The sequence below is a fragment of the Ursus americanus genome, chromosome 2 (assembly GCF_024610735.1).
Source record: "Ursus americanus isolate L20-20 chromosome 2, mUrsAme1.1.p, whole genome shotgun sequence".
Lineage (NCBI taxonomy): Eukaryota > Metazoa > Chordata > Mammalia > Carnivora > Ursidae > Ursus > Ursus americanus.
Window position 1 is genome coordinate 46,737,370 of NC_142128.1, and position 15,192 is coordinate 46,752,561.

At 48.0% G+C, this 15,192-nt stretch overlaps 1 protein-coding gene across 4 annotated transcripts in view; it reads left to right on the forward strand.

Annotated features, from left to right (window-relative positions):
* C2H1orf226 (chromosome 2 C1orf226 homolog) overlaps nucleotides 1-15,192 on the forward strand; it is a 267,134-nt gene that overhangs the window by 134,319 nt on the left and 117,623 nt on the right. The gene's annotated exons all lie outside the window — the stretch shown is intronic.

The following is a 15,192-nucleotide window of genomic DNA, read 5'->3' on the forward strand; positions in this document are numbered from 1 at the left end:
CCCCAGCAGCACCTGGGTCAGTCAGTGGAGCATCCGACTCTTGATTTCGGCTCAGGTCGTGGTCTCAGGGTTGTGGGATCGAGCCCTGCTTCGGGCTCCACACTCAGCGCAGAGTCCGCTCGGGGTTCCCTCTGCCCCTTCTGCTTGTGTGTGTGCTTGTGCTCTCATAAATGAATCTTAAAAAAAAAAAAAATACCATGTGAGCACTCCATTCACAGACTTTTTAACACTTTATTCAGGATGTTGAGTATAAGATGTGGAATCTTTAAGAAAACGTTTGGGAATTCTGTGTGAGACTATTGCGATCATTCCTTTTGTGTGTAAGAGTTGAGTGAACAAATTCCTCGTTTACAATCTAGTTATGAGATTTTCTGCTTTTAGCTCAGAGGTGCAGTTTGTAGACCTACCTCCTAACCTCACACCCTCCCCCAGCTGCTTTTTTTTTTTTTTTTTTTTTTTTTGGTGTTATATTGAGAAAGCAGAGAAACTCTGTAAAGGACAAGAAAACAACCAAGACCAGTCCTGTGATTATTTGAAAGCAGTCACAGGTAGGTTCTTCCTTGCTCCAGAGTGGACAGGGGTCGGCGAGGGGCTGAGGCTCCACGAGGTTGAGGAAAGGCAGGCAGAAAGGCTTCTGGGTTCAAGCGGAGCTTAATGTTTGGAGGGAGGTCTGAAAAGGGGTTGATTTTCCAAAGTCAAAGCATAGAAACAATTTTAATGAAAATTTAAAGTTGAGATGACGGTTCAATGGAGCTATGATTAAGAGATTTCTGAGAAAAATTCCTAATTGTGCTTGTAATTGTTTCCATAAATACTTTCTTTATGAATCATCTAAGTTCAGCTGTTTTAATAGTCCTAGTTCAGTGGCGATAGGAAATTATTAAAATTTCAGAGCTTTGCAGTCCGAGCACCTGCTGCCCCTGTTGGCATGTTACCCGATTTGCAGGAGGAAACCTGAAGGGAGTCCAGGTAAACATTTCAGTACCATACATGGTTATATAACATGTATAAAATTTATTTCTGAGCTCAGAAGGCACCTTTCAGTTATGCCTGGGTGCCCTGGAGAGTATCTTTTTTTTTAATCAGAGAGTTACTCTATGAAAGAGTGTCTCCAGTTCACTTTTAGAAAGTTGATGTAAATAATTTTAATTTGTATTCCCTGGCACTTTGCATTTGCAGGTTTAAAGAATGTAGAATCCTTACCTTGTAATGAACAAAGTTTGCAGTCCTAACACCTTTCATTCAAGATCTCGGAGTGTTTCTGGTGGAGAGAGAGAACGGGGGAAAGGCAGACCCTTCTCAGTCCACAGTAGACAGGTTTGAGGTTTGGGATGTGCTCGGCTCAGGAACCCACTTAGGAAGTAAGGTGAGGATCGATTCTTGAGACCGTTCGTGTGTTTATTGCCTGCCTCTGTGTCTGTTGTTTGTTTTAGCATTGACTGTAGTTCTGGCAGTTTCTTCCTACTCCTGACATTTACAAATTCTTTTCTCCTCTGGTGGAGACTTCGCTTTGTAAGAACAATGAACTTTGTTAGTAGAGGAAACACGCCGGGGGCAACTTAAGGCATTATTTGGTTTTTAGGGTGGTCGAGCTTTTTAGGTACCCTGGGAGCCCAGAGAAAGGTCAAACAGAAATACATGTTGCGTTGGAGGCAGGCAGCTGTGATGCTAAGAGGCGCAAGGCTTCTGATAGAAAGCCTTGCTTTAACAAAAACTAAAACAAAATAAAACATGAAGAGTGATTGAAGAAGAAGACAGAGGCAGTGCTATGGGCCCATCCCATGAGCCTGACTTTGTCCAGAGAAACTTTGGCAGAAAGTGAGAGAAAGAGAAGTTATTAGCAGGGCGTCTGTCTGTCTTTGTTGCCCCAGGAATCGGTTGGCATCCTCCCCACAGTTTTGGCTAAGACCGATGGTCTTTACAGGATGGAACCACACAGGTCCAGAGTGACCTTCTCAGAGGGAGGCCAGGGGCTCGGGGGTCATGAGTAAAACAGGGAAGCCCTGGGGAGACTTAAACGGGGAGAAATGAGCATCCAAAAACGAAGCATCTCAGTAAAAATAAGGTTCTAAGCAGTTTTCCCCTTGGAAATGATTCTCATCCCAATGATAGACCCAAGACCCAGAAGCCAGGAACGGGATGGCTGTCACCCCTCCAGCACCCCGCATGCTTCTCACTGAAGCCAGACCATTCATTCTGGTCCCTCTGGAGCCTGCGGTGATAACGATCAGCACAAGCTTCAGTGTTTTCTGAACCCTGGGGTAGGGTTAGGAGGTCACTCCCCTTATTTCTTACTCGTTAATTTTTATTCAAAGCTCTCCCCTTTCCCGAAGGCCTGGACTGTTGTCACTACACAAAACACAACTAGTCACGGGCAAAGCGTCCCTTCCGGTCTGTCCCTCCTCTTCCCTCACCCTGTTCCATGCTCCGTAGACCAGAGCACCCCCCACAGCAGGTGCTCCGGCCCGGCTGTACCTCTGAGCGCCACTGACCTTCCGCAGCCTGTGAACTGGGTGTCCTAGCACCTGCAGGGCGTGCCTGTTAAGGGAGGTCGTGTGAAGGAATCCGTGTGTGTGGGAGTGCTTTCTATACATCATGATATGCCTGCCCTTTTCTAAAGAGGCTTAAAGGTGTCGCACATAGGTTGTCCCATGTTCCATTTCATTCAAGTTTTCACTCTCCAACCCTTCCAGGTTAAGGTCCTCACTTTGCCGACCTGAGCTGTCTGGTCTGCTTGAAAGGGGTGAGCACTGTGACTTCCTTGTGTTCTGCCTTCGCCCGGCACGATCCTGAGATCACTCGGGGTGCTCCTTGGGATAGAAGCCTGGGAGTCACTCCTGCTTGAGCCAGAGACCACCAACAGCACAAGTCACCTCTCATAAAATGAAACTAAGCAAATTAAGGTGATTTGTTGAGAAACCAGGAATGTTGTAAGAATATTTTTGCTTGTGTGCTACTTTCATTTAAGAGGAGTTTACTGGGCCCTGGGGCTTCAGGAGGGAAGAGAGCAGACTCAGTCCTTGGGCTCCTGGCCAGGGTTCTAAACACACACCCAACATTGTAGCAGTGGGGGCACACTCGTGAACTGTGACAGGTGCACTGAAGAAATAGTAACAGGTGTGATGGGAACGCAGCAGAGTACCCTGATGTTAGTTGGGGGCTATCGGGAAGGCTTTTCTGTGGAAGTTCGGTGGAAGCCATTCCTAACTTTGAATTGTTAGCTTTCGTAGATATTGACTTTCTCCTGTAGGCTGATTCAGCTCCCTTCTCTCCTTCTGGCTGTATGTCTTCCTGAGCTCTGTGCCAGTTAGGGAGCGAGTGATAAATACGCCCATTAGCACTTTGTGTCTTCCTAAGCTGGTGCTGTCCTCAGGGAGTTCTTAAATCCTCCCCTCTTTAGTTAGCCTTCCATGGCAGGCCTGGGCTCTGCTCTCCACTCTTTCTCCAGAAGGCCCGTAGCTTTTCCTCCCCAAAGGGCCAATTTGGGGGGTGTGGGCAGGGGAGAACAAATAGGTCTCATTGTACCATTCATTTCCCTTTGGGCTGTGAACATCCTGGACAGTATATTAATGATTGCAGAAAATGTGTTTAAAATAAGCTAAAAACAAAATTCTCATGCTGAATTATAACCTTGAGTTATCATTTAACATTTATCGACTATATGCTCCCGGTCTTTTTTTTTTTCCCCCTAATGCATTTGTTATTGAATTATCTATTTCTATATATTGAAGAATTTATAACATTTTTAAAAGGATGTAAGCTTTTTAATAGTTAAGAGGACCATATTAAAATTTCTTTGTGGACGTTTTGTGACTACAAGTAAACACGTTCAAAATCGTCTCTCCTCTGTTCCAAACACAAACTCCTCTGTTCTCTCCTCTAGAAACATTTTTTAAAAAACAAAATTGGAGGCACTTGGGTGGCTCAGTTGGTTTAAGCATCTGCCTTTGGCTGGGGTCATGATCCAGGGTTCTGGGATCGAGCCCCACATCGAGTTCCCTTCTCAATGGGGAGTCTGCCTCTCCCTCTGTGCCTCTCCCTTCTGCTCCTGCATGTTCTCTCTCTCTCTCAAATAAAATCTTTCAAAGAATTGAATCTAAAACCAAAAGAAACAGTTTTTGGATCAGGAATGGAAGGCGAGCAGATTGCTATCTCAGACTTTAGGACCGGACTCCATAGCCAGTGTGCTGGAGACGGTCATTCGCGGCGGCCCTCGGTGATGGGACCCACGGCTGGACAGCACCACAGATCTGACTGATACCCTGGGCTTCCTTGTCCATAAAGGAGAAGATCCTAAAAGCCTGCCTTCCAGCCTTGCTTAGCATCCCATATCCCACACAGCACAGCCCAGCCCTGGTGTCAGCTGGCCGGGAGGGGCAGGTAAGGAGGAAAAACTCCTATGCAAGATGAGTTTGCAAACAAAATCCCAGAGCCCTCTGGAAAAACTGTGCCGGTGAGAGGCAGGAAGCAGACAAGCAGCCCCCCTCACGTGAGCAGACAGGAGCAGTGGAGCACTCTGAAAAGGTCTTAAATATGTGTGTATGTAGAACTGCAGAGAGATCCAGGAGGAGCAGTACCTGTAAGATGAAAATAGTTTATTGCACAAGAATATTAAACAGGATTCAAGTGGATATCTCTGCACTAAAAACTCAGGGTTTATGGTCGGGGCGGGGGACTAAGACACCGTGTCCACTGCAGACTGGGTCAAGCTGAGAAGCGTGCTTTTGCAGCCAGAAGTGAGGCAGTGGAGAGATCGGAAGGGCTGGAACGTCTGAAAGGAGTAAAGCTTAGAGGCTGGGCTGAGAAGCTGACATACAGCGAGCTGCTGCTTTCTCGGGTTTCTCCTGGTTTTGTCAGAGTAGTTTGTATCCTACCCATCCCTCCACTGAGGGGACTAGAAAAGCATATACATGCCTATCGTGTGTGAGAATATAAATGGTAGAAGGTCTGTCTGGAGGCTGGTAGGGCGGTGAGTTCCGGAGAGAAGGGAAGGACGGAGAGGTGAGCCTGACATTAGGTGCCATGTTCCCCTCACATTTCTTGCCGGCTTGTTAAGTGGCAGCAAAGAGGCTAAACAGTTGCATGGAGCTCTCCGGGATCTTGCAGAACTGGGGAGACAAATCGTGGCTCTAGGGCTCACCCAAGAGGGGAAGGGTCCTGGTAAACGTCCCTCCTGCCCCTGCTTTCAGCTCGGAGCCCTGACAGCTTATATGTTGGGGGAGAGGGCAAATGGGAAGAAGGGGAGCCCACCCAAAGCCCGCCCTTAGCTTCTGACCCGCTGGGTTGAATCAAGGTTGTGCTGCTTCTCTATCCACTTGCCTGCGAAAGGCACATAATTCCTCTCCGGAGGAGGATGGGGTCTTTCGGAGCCTCCTGGTACTAATTTTTCATATACAATGTATTACACTCAGTGAAACATGACCAGATGTTTGAGAGTCAAATCAAATGAAAAACAAGATGAAAAACAAAAGGAAGAGACCGGAGCAGGAGCTCCGTGCATGGTAGTGACCACACGGGGGCTTTAAAACAGCAATTAGTAAGTTTAAGGGACGAGAGAAGATGGAGAACTTTGGCAGAGAACTGGAGTCTATTAAAATGAATCCTAGGAATTTGAGAACTAAGATTTCCATGGGAGTAGGTAATATCTTAATCCTCTATTTTTTATTTATTTAAAAGATTTATTTTAGAGAGTAAGGGGGGGAGGAGCAGAGGAAGAGGGAGAGAGAATCCCAAGCAGACTCTGCGCAGAGCATAGAGCCTGACACGGGGTTCGATCTCTGGCCCCCGAGGTCACGACCTGAGCCGAAATCAAGAGTCGGATGCTTAACTGAGTGTACCACCCAGGCGCCCCTGTCTTAGTCTTCTCAAGTTGGGGTGAAGTTGGGGTGTGGGGCTGATGCTGACGGCTCCGGATGTCCCCAGGAGTGTCCCTGGGATGTGTAGCTTGCCTGTGGCTTTGGGGGGAGGGGAGGCAGAGGTCAGTGTGATTGTAGGAGCTGGAGCTGCTGATGGAGAGCAGAGCCTTTGGTTAGTAAGAGCCTGGCTGGCTGTGTGCCTGGGGTGAGGAGAGAGACGGGTGCGAACAGTTCTTTTTGTTTTCTTTATATATTTTCCTGTGGCCAATTAGGGCACCCAAAATGGATTAGCGGCTGCTTTTATTTTTGTAATTTTTACTTTTCTCTTGTTTTACGATAGAGTAATTTGTAGCATCCGTTATTTTTATTGGCCAGGCTGATAGGTGCTTGAAGTCAGCGTTTGTTTCCTCTGCCTGTTTCTCTTTTCTGTGTGTCACCTCTCCCTCCATCCCACGGTCACTCCACCCCGTAGCAGCACGTTACCTTCCTGTAACAGCAGCTAAGTCAATATTTGTCGAAGGAATAGAAGGCACAGCTCCCGATAGACTTATTAATTTGAGCTCCTAGGGTGCTCCCCACGTGACGATGGCAGGGTGGTAGTGGTGTAGTGGGAAGCATTTCTGCCTTCAGGGAATGGACTGTGGGGAGGAGGGAAGACAGCATTGGAGAAAAAGACCAGTGGGGACTGGAGGATGTGGGGCAAGTGCCCAAAGCCTCGTTGACAATCCGTCTGTGACTTCCGTGTCCATAGGGTCCGGGCAGGTGACAGAAACCAGACCAGTCATTTGACCAGGAAAAATGGAATATGAAGAATTATTAACCTAGTAAACAAGAACTAATTGCAAGAGGGGTAAAGAGAATTCTGGAGAATACAAGCACAACTTCCAGCTCTAGGACTGAGGGAGAATATTCAAGGAAAGATAAAATAGGACGGAGGGTCCCCCAACATTGAGATTGCGATCTCTTGAGAGACAGTGAGTGTGTCTGGGGCTCACTGGAGGCTGGAGAAGTCACTGGGGCCCCAGCAAGACTCAGTGAGGGGAGGCTGTATGTCAAAGGGAGGCTCCCACATTCCAGGGGCCAGAAAGTCTCCTGCTGTGCAGGGGAAGCAAGAACAAAAGCACTAGAACCTCGAAGAGAAACCTTACCGCAGTGTCCTTCCAGCACCCTCTACTGACAAGACCTCGTGTTGTGCCGGCCGGCAAAGGAGACATGTTTACAGCAGCTCAGTCCAATAGAAATAGGATGCAAGTTACTTATGTGACGTTAAATTTTCCAGTAGCCACGTGAGAGAAGCAAAAAGAACCAGGTTACATTAATTTCGAGAATGTGTTCTATTGAACCTGATATATCTAAAGTATTATTTCAGTATGTAATCAGTATAAAATCATTGAGATATTTTATGTATGTTGTGGTAAGTCTTCAACGTTCCAGGTGTGTGTCATACCTAGAGCACTTCTTTGTTCACACCGGCTGTATTTCAGATGCCGAACTCTGTGTGGCTCGTGGCTACCGTGCTGGAGAGCACTGTTGGCTCAGAAAGCTGGTCATAGCATCATGGATATGCAGCTGAGATGCCATAAATTGATAACTGGCTCATAATTATAATAATTATGTGGCCACATAATGGAATATTGATGTTCTAAAAAGTCACAAGAATTGGGGGGGGAAGCTTTTATTATGCTAAGTCAAATAGCATGTAGAATTGTGTATAAATAGAATGTCGATTTTGTAACAACAAAACTTCAAACAGAAACCTACGTATTAAAAAAAGATAGGGAAATGCACTCCAATATTAACAATGGTTATCTTTGGGAAGTGGTTTGAAAGCTGTTTGGTTTCTTCTGATGTATTTTCAGATTCTCTTTATTTATTTTGTAATTTAAATTCAATTAGCCAACATATAGTACATCATTAGTTTCAGATCAGATTCTCTTAATGGCCACACAGTTTGCTTAAAATCCATGCTCTGTGGCTCAGAGGCTTATGGGGGCCCAGGCTCTTGGGCCTCCGTTGGTCACAGTTGAAATGGGTTGACTCCAGCGAGTGTGTGCACCCAGCTTTGTAAGGTGCATCGCTTCATGCTCTTCTGAGTTTGAAAGGTCACGACCAGGAGTCCTGAAGGTGGCAGAAACCCCAGTCTCCAGATTTCTGGATAAGAGAAGGTGGTTTATGCTGTTTCTGTTAAAAGCTGCTTGGTAATGGCCGTCATTGGAATGCTGGTCATTGTTCATTTCCTTTCTTCCTCTTGGGGAATCAGGGAATTAAAAGGCCGTTATTGCAACTGATTTATTTTGCCTCTTCTGTATAAAGCAGTTTATCCCCTCTGCTCCGTCACAGAAAGTGGAGGTTCTTTTTTCTTCTCCTCAGGGAAGCTGAAGGTGGGGAATGTTGTGATCTTTTGTGCTGTACGTGTGGGGTCTACGGACACAGCTGCAGGACCGTTTTTTGGGACTTGCTCATTTTGTGGGGCTCTCTTGTGTCCTGCTTCTGTTAGCCTGCCTCAGCTTTATGCTGGTCTGGCCTAGAAAGGTCAAAGGTCCATGAGACCAACTCTAAATCTGACTATATAAATTTTAAAGAAGCCAATGCTTTTTGAATTTATTATGAACCAGATACGGTTGTTAAATATCCCCCATGAATACACTCCTCTAATCCTTGATGACCCTATGATGTGTAGGTACGGCTGCTTCTCCCATTTTCTACGAGGGAAACAAATGCTTGGAGGTTAGGGAACTAGCCCTTGGTCCCGTAAGTAGTAAGAGGAGGCAACAGAATTCATATTTACACAGTCGAGCTTCAGAGTCCAGGCGCTTACGAATTAAGCCAGTGTATGGTTCTCAGACTTGTGCCTTGCGATCTGCTCGAGAGAGGTGAGGGTGTCTCTGAAACAGAGTGGGTTTAATGAAGCGAGGATGGGAAGCTACATTGGGCTTATGTTGCAGAAGGCATTGAGTGCCGCTATCTTAGTCCATAGATGGTGGAGAGACAGTAGTTTTGGACAGGGGAAAGGCAGTGTTGGAGCTGTATACTAGGATTGTGTTCTTGTAGACCTTTTTCTCTTAGGAAGTCAGCAGGATTGTTTTGACATCTGTTCTCTGCAAACTTCCAAGGACCCCAGCTTCTAAACCCCTCACCAGCAGAGCCTGTCTGTCTGTCCCTCTCTGTGTTCCCTGTACCATGTTATGTCCCCGTCCTTCCCAGATTATGCCCTCCTGTGAGATCTGCAACACGGGAGGAGTGGGTGCTGTTAGAACTCTCGAGCCCATTCCAGAAAGTACATGTGTTCACAGTGTTCTGTAAGAGGACGCCAGCCCCCCCCCCCCCAAACACACATCGCCCTTTGTTCTTGGCAAGATGGAGTGGTGAATCTGGATTCATGCAGGAGAAGAGGACTTTCCTTCTGGGGTCCCCCAACTGTACCCTGACTCCATCCCCTTTTGCTGCTTCCATGTGCTGTTCTGGTAGGATGCACGCAGCCTGAGTCTGCCTGTAACAGACTCGGTCTACCTGTTCCTGTAGATTGGGACTGTGACTTTTGAGTTTAAATCTGAGAATTCCTTCAGTGAGTCTTTAATGCACAGGAAAGAGGTGCAGTACAGGGGAAGTTTTCCTTTCCCACATCTTAAAACTCTGTAAACTTGCTGACTGTCGTGAGGTTAGACCGTTGGGGACTTGATTCTGTGAGCTTTCCCTTTGTGGAGGGGTTCCTGCAGCTCACCTGAATTTGCGCTGACTCTTCGTTGTCTCCCCGTCTTGGTTGGATTGCATATGTTGCAACCAGCCAGGGCCTTAGGGTGCATTTGCTCAGGAACTTCCCTAAACCAGAGAAGCCGGCCCTGGTGTTCCCGCTTTCCCAGCATGCGCCTCACCACATTTCCCTGCCCCCCTCTGCTGTGCCTCTGCTCCTCGGTGAGCCCTCACCCTTGGGCACACCTGTGAGGGGGCCGCCAGGAGATTTCGTCAAGCCTGAACTGTCAAAGGCTTTCGCTGGTTTGTGTTTCAGGCTCTTGGAGCACGGTCAACGGTGCAGAAGCGTGCCCCATGGGGAGATCAAAGCTTTGGTGGCTGGACGGATGCAGACACTGCTCTGCTTAATTAAAAGCAGGCCTGCGTGTGTGGCAGTGCCCATTGAAGGCCGAGAGGCAGTCACACAAAGGTGATGGCGGTTAATCCCTGGCATTCTGTCTCTTGGTCCACGCGGGGCTGGCGTGGGAGGAATGTTAGGCCACCTCACCCATTCCCAGGACGCCCCAGGCAGAGACAGATGCATACGTGTGGGCTCATCATTGGCCCCTACCTCTCTCTCACCAGTTGAACGAGTCCTAGAAATAATCTGAGTGCTGGAAGGGACATGCAGGTCATTGGACCCATCCCATAGAGATGAGAAACTGAGGCTGGAAGGATCTTCAGAATGGGTTGGGAACAGAGCCTATACAGTTCATGTCATTTCTAGTCCCAGCGGAATGTCAGGAGGCAGATGACATGTTGTGAAGGTTCTCATTCCAAAGGTGTTTGTCCATCACCTGTTGTAGGCTGGGGTCTTTTTTATTTTGGATTTCAATACTGACCTGTTCATCTGGCTCCTTTCCGTCTTAAGTGCTCCAGGACAGTTCAACCTCACGATCCATCTCCCAGTAGCTCTCCAACTTTAATGCCAGCCGGCAGGTTTGAATACCCACCCTCTTAGGCACTGTGCTCACGTTTCCTCGGTTACTAAGCACAAAGGCTACCATTATATTGCGTCCTGATAAATGCCAGAATCTGGGTCTGATGCTGTGCAGAGCCACCTCACTTGACCCCCAGGGAAGTATTTTTAGTGACTCACCCCTCACAACAGGCCATTCGTATTGTGCAGCTGAGGGGCTGCGAGCTCGAGCAGTGTGCCCAAGGATACCCCGGGAGAAGCTCCTGGACCTCCTTAACTTTAGTCTTGCCACCTGCCAGGTGTTAAAGCACGTGCTTCCCTCCCACCCTCACCTGTAGCCCTGCTAAGCCCTGAGGAGGTGGGGCAAGTCTGTCCTGGCCCCCTGCCTCCTCTCTCCATCCTCCTTCTAGAAGAGTGTCCAACTTTTTTTTTGTTTTTTTTTTTTGTGGGGTGTGGGGTGGGTAGGAGTCTTGTGCCTCTATTCTCTTTCCTTCCTGTTCTCATTGTTCAGACGTGGAGTCTCTGAATGGAAACCCACCGCTTGCAGGGAGCTTGGCAGGTTCAAGGCTGCCTTTCACCAGGCTTGCTCTGATGCAGGTCCTGCGGGCTCCCTGACCCGACCCCCTCCCCATAGCCATCGGCGCAGCCTCCTGGAGCTAAATCGCAGGTTATTTGGGAGTGAAGTGGTGTCATCTGGATGGTAACGTGTTCATCAGGGCCTTGGCTTACCTCTGGCCGTCAGGGAAGCACAATAATTCGTGTATGGGCTATTGAATTCATCTTGGTGCCCCGTGAGAGGGTGGTTATTTAAACCACTTTATTTCCCACTTACCGCTGAGGCCAGCTCACCTTTGCTGGAGAGGGTTCTTGACTCTGTGTTTGTGGTAGGAACTCCTGAGTCAGTCTTTTCAGGAACTTCAGCCTGAAAGCTGCAGTCCCTCAGGAGTAAGACCTATGTTCTTTTTTGAGTAAATTCTTATTCGAGACAGAGGGCCATGGATTGTGCTGATGGAATCCGTTTTCTAATGTTGACTTCAACCTAGTAAAGCCCTTGTTAAGCCATTTCACTCTAACACTGGACCCTGGGAAGGCAGTGCAGCTGCTGGGACGAGAGGTCAGGAAATTGGGATTTGATTTCCAGCATCCTGCTAACCGTGCTCTGACCCAAGGCCTTAGGCCAGCCACTTTCTGTCCCTGTTCCCCCCTTTTGCACCAACATTTACATGAGCATTAAGACCCACTGGGGAGCAATCCCTTTTTCAGTGTGGTGCCTGGTTTGGTGAGGATGCTGGTCAATTTCGATTTTAAGGCACATAGGATTTTATTACCTCTGCCTGAAATTCACCAGGCAATTGACAGTTGGCCGACAGGAATGAAAATGAGATCTAAAGAATTTTATTAAAAGAATGCTCAACTCGAGAGGATACAGACCGCCTGTTCTAACACGCCATCGGCCGCTCATTTAAAGGGGAGACTTTGCAGGGAAAGGTTTAGCTTTGTATTTTGCAAAATGTAAGTGGACTCCGCAAATAAAAAGTGACATTGTTGCTGTTACTTGTGCTGTCAGTTGGCCTCGGAAGGCAACATGAGAGGTCTGTGGGGCACTTGGTACAAGGCCAGGCATGTGGCTAGGCTCAGGACAGCCCAGTTTGGGTGAACCAGGCCTGAGAGAATTAATCCCATTTCCGTGCAACCATTTCTTCATTGGACTGTGCTGTTGTCTTTAATGAAGGCATCATGTACAGTATGCTGCCCTACATTAACAGTCCCGCCTGACTGTCTACTGGGCATGAATGAGGAGAGCACCGGGCACAAGGCGGGACTGGGGGAGAAGGAGGGAGAATAGATGTGCCAGTCAGGGGAAACGCCTCTTCCTTCGGATGCATTCTGGCTTGCAGAGGGGCGTGTGGATGGGTGTGACTTTCATGTAACCCCTTCAGCTGGGTGGGCTTTACGCATTGGCTCTGGTTGGCGATGGCGTCCACAGTGGGAAGAAGGTAAGGGATTGGAAGGACTTCATCAGAGAAGCCACTCTCTTAAGTGATCTCCATTTAACTTACTTGCTAGTCTCCGTTCCTTTTGCAAAACACATTAATGGCTACTGTTGCTCTATGCTCATGTTACTTTTGTGTGCACAGTAATTCTCCCTCCATTAAGGCTGAGTGCATAGCAAGAGCCGATTGTGCAAGTTCCTGTACCTGTCTGCGCCAGTTAAATGTGCTATTGTAACTAAATAACTTGATCATGACATAAATGGAATGAGTGGGAGGAGAGAGAGCTACTATGCATTGAGCACCACTGTGTGCCAGGCACTCTTCCAAGCGCTTAACATCTAATCTCTGGTAATTGCTGTGTTTATAAAACTAAGTTGAAGGTTTCCAACAAAATTGGTAAAAGTGAGTTGCTGCAAAAGAAGTTGCCAGTGAACTAGGTGCGAAGATGGTAACAGTAGAAAAGTCAAAGGGAAAGAAGCAGACATGGAAGGAGTCTGCATCCAGTACTGCACGGATGTCTTCACGTTCTTCGTCCACTTGGAAGAAAGCAAACTAGAACTCAGGGTCAGTGTTGTTTATGCAAGGAAGACTTTGGGCAATTAATGTGTGGACCCATACCGAGAGGAAAGATCACCAACATGCCTCAAAAATGTCAATAAGCCTCCATTTACATACAGATGGTAAAATGTTCGAGGTATGCACATTTTGGGTTTTTTGGTGATTCATTGCTTTAACATCTGTTTTAACTAATGGACCATAATAGTCTTGATAAGTCTTTTGCTGTCGAAGTCACTGAAGCCAAATCACATACGAGCCACAGATGGCTCCTGTCCACATAGGTGCCCGCAGGTGGGCTGCTGATGCTTCTCTTTGGAATGAGTCTTTGAAGTAACCATTGGGGCCCAAGGATCATGTTCTCTTACTGCAACTTCTTTTTTTCCCCTCAGTTACTGGGTTGGATTGGATTTTAACCTGTCAGCTATTTCTAAAACTTGGTGGACTGCATCAGCCAAGGTTTTGGAGCTCTGTTTTGAGGATAGTGAAATTTGATATAAGATAACACTGCCGCTGAAGGGGCTGATTTGCTGTTCCGGTGGTCAGCTCCTCTGTGGATGAGCATAAACATGTCTGTATACACAGGCCTGTATTCAGTGAGCCCACGTGCCAGGTGCTGGGCTCTGAGCTTTAAGGACTCAAGAAAATTCCTGATGCGACCATGGCCCTCAAGAAGCCGGGTTATGTATCTAGAGGGGTCACACGTGACGGCTGAGACAGATGGAGTATTAGGAGCCATTGTGAAGGACAAAGATGACAGGAGGGGATCCCGGGAGGGAGAGCAGCATAGCAGCAGGATGACGATAGAGCGGAATTAGACAACGCAGTGACAATAACTTAGAGAATTAGCCACTTTCAAATGGCTTTTATGTTTATCTGATGTTATTCTCAAAATAACTGCAGGGAGTAGAAAGACCCCTCGATTGCTCACTGACACTTGAGGACACAGACACAGAGGGAAGGCAAATTGTCCCAGTAACGTGGAGCCAGAGCTCTGACCAGGCTTCCTGGTGTGTTCGTTGGTTCTGCCCCCACCACCAGGCTTCGCATCTCCTACCACACTCACTCTTCTCCCTGCCACCTCAGGGACATGTCGAAACTGGCACCTTAACTGCCCCGCTTAGACTGTCTAATTGCCTTACTGTCTCTCCTTTTTAAGAAGCTACAACTGTCGCCAGCTTACTAAAGGCAGGGCCCCACTGACTTCTGGGACTGAATAGTGTGTGTGTGTGTGTGGCCTGCTTGCTCACCAGGCGTGTGGCTCGGGATTCCCGTCTTCTGGCTCTGTGGGCAGTGGCTGGGGCAGTACCCTTATCCAGTGCTTTCAGGGAAATCTTAGGTAACACATTCTGTCCACTCCTGGGCAGACTCAGCTGGGCCCTTGGCAGCTCTTTGCTGTTTAACAGGGTGGCATTTGCAGAGGTCCGTAAGTCACGTGGATGGAAGGCCCTCACAGCAGAGTGCTCTTTCCAGCTGGAGCCTGAACTCCATTGTGTGATGGAAGGATCTGGAAGCTTCCCTCCCTGTTCCTCGTCCTCAGAACAAGCCCCACAAACACGTGGGTGATACATCAGCGTGTGTTACTGAGGGCTTCGTGTTTACACCGGGGCCCTGGAAGACCATAAATGAGTACAGGGAAAGAACACAAGGCCATGGTCTGTTCCTCATGGTCCATTGATTCATTCAGCAAAGATTTGCCCAGCAGCTTATTAAGTGTGGAGTGGCATATTAGGTTTTGGAGATTTCGTTTAGAGCCGCTATGGCTGTGGCCTTTTGGAGTCCTCCAAAGGACTGTATCTGGGATACAGTCACACTAGGTTGTGACAGATGCCGTGGGTGCTGACCGGAAGCCGGGCAGCTGTGCCTGGTTTTGTTGGGTGGGGCTGCTCACCAGCTCTTGGCTGAAGGGGTGAGTAGAGGCTGAAATCCAGTCCATCCCCCTCTCAAGACACATGCTGCCTTGGGGAAGTGGAGCCTTTTTGTAAGCTACATATGGACCCACGGGAACCAGTAGTGACCCTGATTGGAAAGAAACCTGACCTAGGTTTGGGGGAGAGGGTAAGCTGGGAGGGAAACATCTGAACTGAGACTGGAAAGATGACGAGGAACTAGCCAAGGGGGGAGTAGAAGAGAGGTGGGA